Below are 8,328 nucleotides of genomic sequence, written 5' to 3' on the forward strand. Positions count from 1 at the left end.
TCTCTCTCTCTCTCTCTCTCTCTCTCTCTCTCTCTCTCTCTCTCTCTCTCTCTCTGTCTCTCCAATGAATCTCAGAGTATACACTCCCTCTAGGAAGTCCTCTGATTAATTATGCCAAGAAGTTGCCTCTAAAACCGGTGACCACTAACAGTAAAATCACAGAAAATGACAGTTTCATAGATTATAGAATTGGAGAGCTGGCCAATAGGTAGGATTCTAAAGTTCTTCATGGAACATAGATAATATGACAGGGATTACTAAGCCAACTTTGCTTTTGAAAAAAAATTGAAAGGATGAAAAAGATTGAAGAAGATGAGATGATAACAACAATTTAATGAAATACATTTTACCTGAGTTTGCTATTGAAGCAGAAGTTATTACAGTGTAGATACCCTCTCAATGTCTTTTCTCTCCCATTGTGAAATGGCTGTGATGGGCAGGGAACCCTTCTGTTGACATGATGTATGATCTGCGTTGGAAGAGTAGGACTTTCCTGGTGAGGAAGCCTGGCAGGGATGGGTGCGCGTTTACTGATTTCACCTTCAAAGATGGTTTTCAGCTGCTCTGCACTGGATGTGTCTGTCCTAAAAGGAAGCATGACATCTATGTCACAGGGTTAAACGGTCTAAATAAACTGACAATGCAAACCACTGGCAATGGTGCTTATGGGATGGCAAGTGCTAACTTGGGCAACTAGTGCTAAGCAGATGTCCAACAGACAACACCGGAGCAGAACAGAGCATCACAGAACAACAACTGTCTTGACTTATTCCTCCTAATTACAATTATGTAGAGAGACAACTAGATCAAATTTAGTCTTGGCTGATGTGCAGTCTTCCGATGCTTTTATCAGTTATCAATAGCCTTGATTTTTCAGCGTCTTCTGATACTAATACTTTTGAAACTATCTTACTCCAATATTTCTGAAATGTCATTTATTATATACATTTGCAAAGGTGTTCTGTGTTGTTTTCACCTTCTCCTAGTGTGTGTTTGCTGTACAGAATAATTACATTCACCTTGGAAACGGGTGCTTATGTATCTCACACCTTGCTCGTGGCTTCCACATTTCCTGACATAATGTTGTTGGCTCATAGATAAAGGTGCTGCTGATTTGATTATTTGTGGTTCTCAAAAAACAATCCTTTGCATAAAAGGCCCTTAGCATCTGTCCCTTTAGGAACTTCTCTCTGTCGCAGAGATGCACAGATTCATGTATTGTACTACGTACTTTCTTGAGCTGAGGTTTTGGGGACGAAGATTCACTCCACTGAATAACCTCCAAGAGGAAAGATTATGAAGACTCCAAACAGGGCATTATAAACACTTCTAGGAGGGAAAGGATCGACTACTAAATTATATTGTTTTTCTAATTGGATACATTTCTTCATGATTTCTTTTATGCATAACCACGTTCCAGGCTACTCATTCATGTTCTCTCTCAGCTTTCAGCAGGGATCAAGCTCCTGTGATTCTGGGAAACCTATTGCTTTTGATCCTCTACTTTTCTCAGATTTTATGCAGTTTGGTATTTCACAATTATTTAATAAAATTATTTTCTTTTTAAAGTATCACAGCTGTGTACTGTGGATGCCCAGATGTGGATGTGTAAGCAGAGGTTGTGCTACAAAGAAGAGCAGTACAAAAATTAGTAAACAAATTCTACCACAGATCAGAGGAACGGAGTTCATTGGAAAAGGAACTAGGAATTGTACGCAACCCATGCAAGAGGGTCTACCCATGCAAGACATGCGTTGTGAGCTATTGTTGGTGAGAATATATTGTTTAGACCACCGAAATTGTTCCGTAACAGAGGGCTGGGAAAAAAGTCAGTTATTTATGTCTTTCTTTTCAATAAATATGGGCATCAAATTTTTAAACAGTGGTTTCCCTGAATTGTGTGCATTGTTTTTCATAGGTAGTCCCACAATAACGATAGAACGCAACCAACTTAATGATTGTCTAGACTAATACATTATGGTGTGATTTAAAACAAAAGAATCCACAAGTGCTGGTGATTTCAGTAAATTAGAACTTAATTAGATGCAATCTGAATTAAGCCAAGAAATAGCCCTTATTAGTTATTGACCTTCTGTATTTTTTTTTAAATTCCACTTTCTTTCATTCTACAATTGTTGGCATTAGTTATATTTTCATTGTCTAAGCTGACCTTCAGGTAGCAATGCAAAGGGAAGCAACAAGTTGGATGAGGAGGAGAGGTGTTGCATTCATGTGTAACTTGTCTTTATGTATATGTATTTTATTTTGAAGTGACTAATACATACATATATGTATATATATATATATATATATATATATATATTTGATGTACAGAATCATATTTTTATTGGCCTATGCAGGGTGGAAAGAAAAAATCAAGTTACTTAATATTTGACTTCTGAAGAATTCTTTGGAAAGCTGTTACCCAGTAATTGTACTTTAATCTCTGTGGGTGGGGCATAATCCCAGGGCTTCCCTGTTCTCCACTAAGGAACATTGGGAGGGCAGATGTGGGACAGGAAATTGAGCTGTCGCTCCTGGAAAACGCGTGCAGAATAACAGTTCTGAGATAGTCACAGGGCAGGAACATCATGAATAGAGTTAAAATGTGCAAGCTGTAAGAAACACTGTCTGATTCAATTGGGTCAATTCTTATGTACTTCATTAGGCGATCTTGTAAAAGCAGCAAAGTAAACATGAAAGAGTCGCTCTCAGCATCTTAACCAATGCTCTGTTGAAAGCACAATGACTGAAATTACATACAATTTAATATATATCTGGATTAATATATTATGGTGTGATTTAAAACAAAAAAATCCACAAGTATTGGTGATTTCAATACCCTAGAGCTTAATAAGGTGTAAATTTAAATTAAGCCAAGAAACAGCCTTTATTAGCCATTGGACTTCCATATTTACACATTTAATGTTAAAGGTTGAAAACAATGAAGGAAGTAAAGTATTCTGTATTTGCTAACCTTTCCGTTAATACTTGGAACTTTGGGTCAGTCACCCTTCATGCTTCTAGGCTCACATATTTACTGATTAGAGTGCAATCAACCATTTATTTAAAAAATCTTTACATAGATATTGATGGAAGTATGCATCCAGTGGAGGTAATCATTGAGTTCTAAATACTTAAAAATAATTTAAGTTCAACAAGAAAAATTCATACAGTATTTAGTTGACAAAATTAGTAGTTCTTAGTATGTCATTAGTAAACACATAATCCACTTCTACATGTTGCATTACTAAGTTTAAACATCGTCACAACTCAAGTAACAATGTCTGTGAATTCAAGAACACATGATGTAGCTGTGATTATAAATGAGTTCAGTCCTTTTCAACTATGTTTAGAAACAATAGTAGATGCAGACAAGTGATCATCTACAAAGATAAAATTTGCAGAGAATAAGAATGCTCAAGGATAGTCCAGGGAAAAGGAAAGTTTAGTTTAACGAACAAGAATGATTTATGCAGAAATTGGTACTCTGGGCTGTGCGATAATTTTTCCCCACAATTATTTATCTCAGCTTATTTTGGCCCAATACCCAGACTAATTTGCAGTCTTCAATTGTATGGTAGTCAATAATGTCCTTTCAAAAAATCCATATTTATTCAATTTTATATTTTTATTTTGTCATTAGTGTGTTTGTATAATGTTTCAATTCTTGGTGTGGAGTTGGTACATGTTCGTAACAGACCCTAACTCTTATTTTTTAAATGTAGTTAAGACAGGGTCTATAGGATCTCACTAAGTACATTGTACTCTTAGAGATTGGTCTGTATTCAGCGGCCCAAGCACTTGGATTACAGGCAGTACCTCCACTCCCAGTCTCAATCGCTATCTCAGAGCATCCTGGGCTTGGAGCAGCATGTGAAGCTGGGGATTGAATCCCGGCCCCTGAGCTCTGCCTAAACAGGCGTTTAAGTCATCTGAGCTATCTGGCCTGCCCTCTTAACTCTTCCTCCTTCCTCCTTCCTCCATCTTTTGATCCCATTCCGTTTTGCAAAAAATATTTCTCCTTTTTCCCATTACCTGACTTTTATTTTGCTCTTTTCTGATAAGTCGGGTTTCTCATGTAAAAGAAACCACATGATGTTTAATTTGTGTGTTGGATTTGTTTCACTTAATGTTATGGTTACCATGTTTACTCATTTTAGTACAAGTGACTAAAGCTTATCTTTCTTTATGGCCAAGGAGGACCATTGTATGTATATACCAGATTTCACTTATACATTCGTCTATCGATGGATATGTAGGTTGCCTAAGATTTAGTTGTTCTAAATTATGTTGCTACAAACATGGGTATGGTTGGACCATTGCAATACCTTTAACTTTTGTGGGGAATATACCTAGAACGGAAATGAATATTTTGGTTAAATAGAATTTTTACTTTTAGTTTTTTGGGGAACCAGTTTTCCACAGTGGCTCTTCCAGTTTACATCTCCATCTACAATGTAGAAGGACTGTTTCCCTGCAGCCTCACCATCTTAAAGTTGGTTGTAATCTGATTTCTTGATGCCATTCATTCTGGTGTAGGGTGGAATCTCAGTGTGTTTCAGTTTTCATTCCTCTAAAGGCCAAGGATGTGGAGCATTTCTTCATGATGTATTGGCCCTTCCACTTATGAGGAGCATCTGCTCATTTCAGTTCTTGATTGGTTCTTCTATTTTGGGGGACCTAATCTTTTTGAATTATTTATATATTCTAGATATTATTCCTCTGAGGACTAGATAGTGATATTTTCCAATACAGTAAACTTTAAGAAAAACGCTGTTGGTTATTTCTTTTGCTGTACAAAAGGTTTTTTACATTTGATAAGATCTCATTTATTGATTCGCAGTACTTTTTCCTGTGCAATCCTGATCCTGTAAATTCAAAATAAAATCAAAGTTCAGTAATTATTCACACAGTTCCATGTGATCTGCCTTCAGATTAAAGTTAAAGTCTTCATAAATTTTTTGCTAGTAATCATTCAGGATAATACAGGACATATGAGTGCAGTGGAAACACTCCACCCTGTCCCATATCTACTGTTCTCTAAAGTAGAATTCAGGCTTGTTGATTCTTTCCTAAGCATGAAGAGAATGGGCTATAACCTGAAGACATTTTTCTCTATTTGTTATGTGGAAGACATTCACATCAAGGCTAGAAAATATTTTCCCCTGTTTTTGAGAAAATGTATCTATACTAGGTTCTCAGGGTAAATTTTTATTTATGTGTCTTTTTTATTTATTTATTTTTTGGTGGAACCCGGGATTGAACTCAGACCCTTGCGCTTGCCAAGAAAGTGCTTATTCTACTTCTCCATTTCCCTGGCCCCTTATGTGTCTTTTTCAAATGTGTAATTTTAAAAAAAAGAATTCTCCCATTACTTTTTCAAACAACGGTATGACATTTATTTTTGAAATCAGATGTATTAGAATTAATTGAGTTTAGGAAATCAGAGGATTTAAACAAGTGTTTGAATAACTGAAGACATCTCTAGGTAGTAATTCCTCACATGAATTATTCTTCCCAAGATTGAAAAATGTCATTTGTTGTAAATTCTTTATGAAAAAATGGAGACAAGAAGAGCATAAATGAAGGGAAAATAAATTACAGAAGTAAGAAAAATATTGTACATATGAAAGAGATTGAAATGTGTCATATATTGCAGAAATCTGAAAATAATAAATCTAGACAGTACATTTTCAAACATCTATGGCTATAGCTTATATTAGAATATAATTCAAAACTTTCACAATGTTACCTGAAATTCCTGAAAGTACTCTTTTTTAACTTTGTTTTTGAAAGGACAGGAAGAATATAGTTGTGCACATTCTTAAATGGGTATCATTCTATGAAGCAGACATGAAATTTTCCCTTATAAAAAGACTGTGATTTTCTAAAATTAAACTTTATTGTTCTTTTCTACTTTTATAAATTAATTTAAGTCCTTTATCACATTCATCAAGTGTCAGGGATATTTTTGATAGATATTCATAATCTCTGGAGTTGGGTGGTAGGTGTGAACTATAGTTTCTTTCCTTCATATCATTAGTACCAGCTGGTTGATATCAAGGAAAGCAAAATCTGCTCACTGTACAAATGTTCAGTAGTAGGCACTGGCAAAGTGCTTATCTATTCTGTAGTCAGGCCAGCACCTCTCTGTGGTACACGTTCCCACAGCAACGTTGTAGGAGGCGATGGCCACGAAAGGAACTCTTGGACTCTTTAAAGACAAATCTGGCCAACCTTATAGTGAAGGTCAGCTTCGGTTACATGTAAGTTAGGATGCATAAATGTATGCTTGTAATTATTAGAGTAATACTATATAATAGAGAATCGTAATGAAATATTGAAAAGTCAATATTTCCCTTATGTTTCAGAATACTGGCACGCTAGGACAAAGAGTCTGGTTGCTCAGACTTGGCTGGGTGAATCTGCCTTAAACTGGAGCTCTATCTGGTCAGAGTTGTTTCCTAAGATTTGTTTTGGGGACAAGGTAAACCCAGAAGCAACTATTTGTTGGAAGATCATTTTATAGCGTGGTGAAAAGGAGGAGAACGCTCCTGCACAGCTCTGTAAGCTGTGATTAAATTACTTATACAAATATTCAAATAATATTAGAAAAATTTATCTATAAATATTTTTCAGTAAATGCCATTCTTGATTGTCACTACATTGCCAATGAAAGCATTTCTTGTAAAATTCTTCTGCAGAACAACATACTATCTGATATCTGTTTTTGTAACAATCCCTGAGATGTTGTTGGGAATACTGATTCACATCTGAGAAACTCCAAGTCCTGAGAAAATTATCCTAATATAGACACATGGATTACAACACAGAGACAAATATTTTAGTGTAAGTTATCACACTGGCAGTGCAAGAGCAATAAACTTAATGAAACAAAACCTACTGGCTTTGTAGGCATTTTCCTTAAGTTCTATGAAATCACTCTCTCAAGTTTTAAATTACAGATTCTCGGTTAAAGAGAATTTCAAATTTATCAAATAACTCAGATTTTGTTTCTATTTTCTACTCACTATTATTTGAAATCCATTTTACTTTACTTCCTTCCCTCTTACCCATTGACGGGAGACCTGCTTCCATCCATAGCTGGAGTGTGTGAGTCTTGATCCACTGTAAGTTAACGACTAGTCTAGACACTGATGCACTATTTTAAAAACCAATGATAATGTCAGATTTACAATCTTTTTCTTTTAATAAGCAACCTACTCTGCAGGCAGACAAATTTAATATCCCATCCATTTTTTCTGAGACTGAAAGTGAGGAGAGCAGTTTCTCAGAAATGAGCGGCAGTGCTCGAAAGCAGTCTTCATGAAGGAGAAATCTAAGTTGAGAAAAGATTCCTAAGAAAATTGCTCTCCTGATGTGTGCAATGTTGGTTTTATAGGCGGCTAAGCAGGCAGGTCATTCAGTGAAAGTTAATTGCCTGTGAGGTTTCCAATGAAAGACTAACTGGAGGGAAATCATTGAATTGGAATTTAAATGTAATTGTTTAACAAGGAAATTAGTGAATTATAATAAAGGCAAACACAAATATAGGGGAACTGCATTAATGAAATAGCACAAGAATGCGACCAGAAACTTGAAATGTTTTAAAATACAACCCCACCAAAAAAAAAAAAAAAATCCCAAAACTGCCCTTAAATTGTAGGTATCTTGTTTCTTCATAAACTTCCTAGTAGTTAAGATGTGGATGCCTCTATTTGAACAATAAAAATTTGAGGAAAACAAATTAATAGAATTTATAGCTTGAATGTAGCAATCATAAAAGAGCAGGCTTGCTGTGAAGAATGGAGTATATATAAATTATTATTTAAACCATTAAAGAAATGTATAATAGTTCTGGGCACAAGGAAAATACTTATAAAAATTTAAAAGAAAAAATATGCTAAAATATTTAACAGAATTTCTCACAAGAAGTATTTGCTATTCATTTCCACAATATCTACAAATTAGCAAATAAATATTGGTCTTATTTATTATAAAACGCATCTTACATTATCTTTGAAAAAATTTCAATGTTATTTTGGCACTCTAATAAAGAGAAAAAGATTCTGTACAGTTTATCCATTTCTGTATAAGTGTAAGATACAAAAAGTGAGTATGTGTACACAATTTCAAAGAATAATGTATTTTTAAAAATCTACAGAATTTTTAGATGGGTGTGCTAGGGCATAAGGAAATTTACTGTATTTGTTTTACTCAATTTTGCTGTGAATATAAAATGTCCCACAATTTAATCAAATTAATCTGTATATATATATTTACACTCACACAAATATGCACACACACACACACACACACACACAT

Source organism: Octodon degus, unplaced genomic scaffold, assembly GCF_000260255.1.
Source record: "Octodon degus isolate 3935 unplaced genomic scaffold, OctDeg1.0 scaffold00118, whole genome shotgun sequence".
Taxonomy (NCBI): Eukaryota; Metazoa; Chordata; class Mammalia; order Rodentia; family Octodontidae; genus Octodon; species Octodon degus.